The sequence below is a fragment of the Panthera uncia genome, unplaced genomic scaffold (genome assembly GCF_023721935.1).
Source record: "Panthera uncia isolate 11264 unplaced genomic scaffold, Puncia_PCG_1.0 HiC_scaffold_1697, whole genome shotgun sequence".
Taxonomy (NCBI): Eukaryota; Metazoa; Chordata; class Mammalia; order Carnivora; family Felidae; genus Panthera; species Panthera uncia.
The window spans coordinates 984-1502 of NW_026058357.1; positions in this window are offsets into that span (position 1 = coordinate 984).

The window sequence follows — 519 nt, forward strand, 5'->3', positions numbered from 1 at the left end:
GATTACGACCTGAGCTGAAACCAAGAGTCAGGTGCTCAACCTATTGAGCCACCCATGCACCTCTCTTTCTTATTTTAAAATGAGAAGTTTAAGTTTGCTTCTGTGAGTATAACTTTTGTATCTCAAGTTTTATTCTTAAAGTGGCTTTATACAGTTCCTGGTCAAGAGTTTGAAAAGATAGCTCCACATTCTTGTCACCATCAATTACAAATTTGGCTCGTTTGTTAAGTGGTAGCAAACAGCAGAAGGAATTCATTGCTCTTTGTCTGATTGACAGAAACTGCTTTCTTATTGTTAACCAGGTATCAAATAATTTCAGTCTCTTTAAGTTGTATATCCAAGGCACTATCATTCTGTTAACTTTTCTTTCATTGCCAAACGTGATGTCGGAGTTTCCAGTAGCCAATTTCAAATCCCATTACGTTTTCATAGTAAATATTTCAAAATAATCATAAAACTCCTTAAAAAAATTTTTTTAATGTTTATTTATTTTTGACAGAGAGAGAGAGACAGAGCATG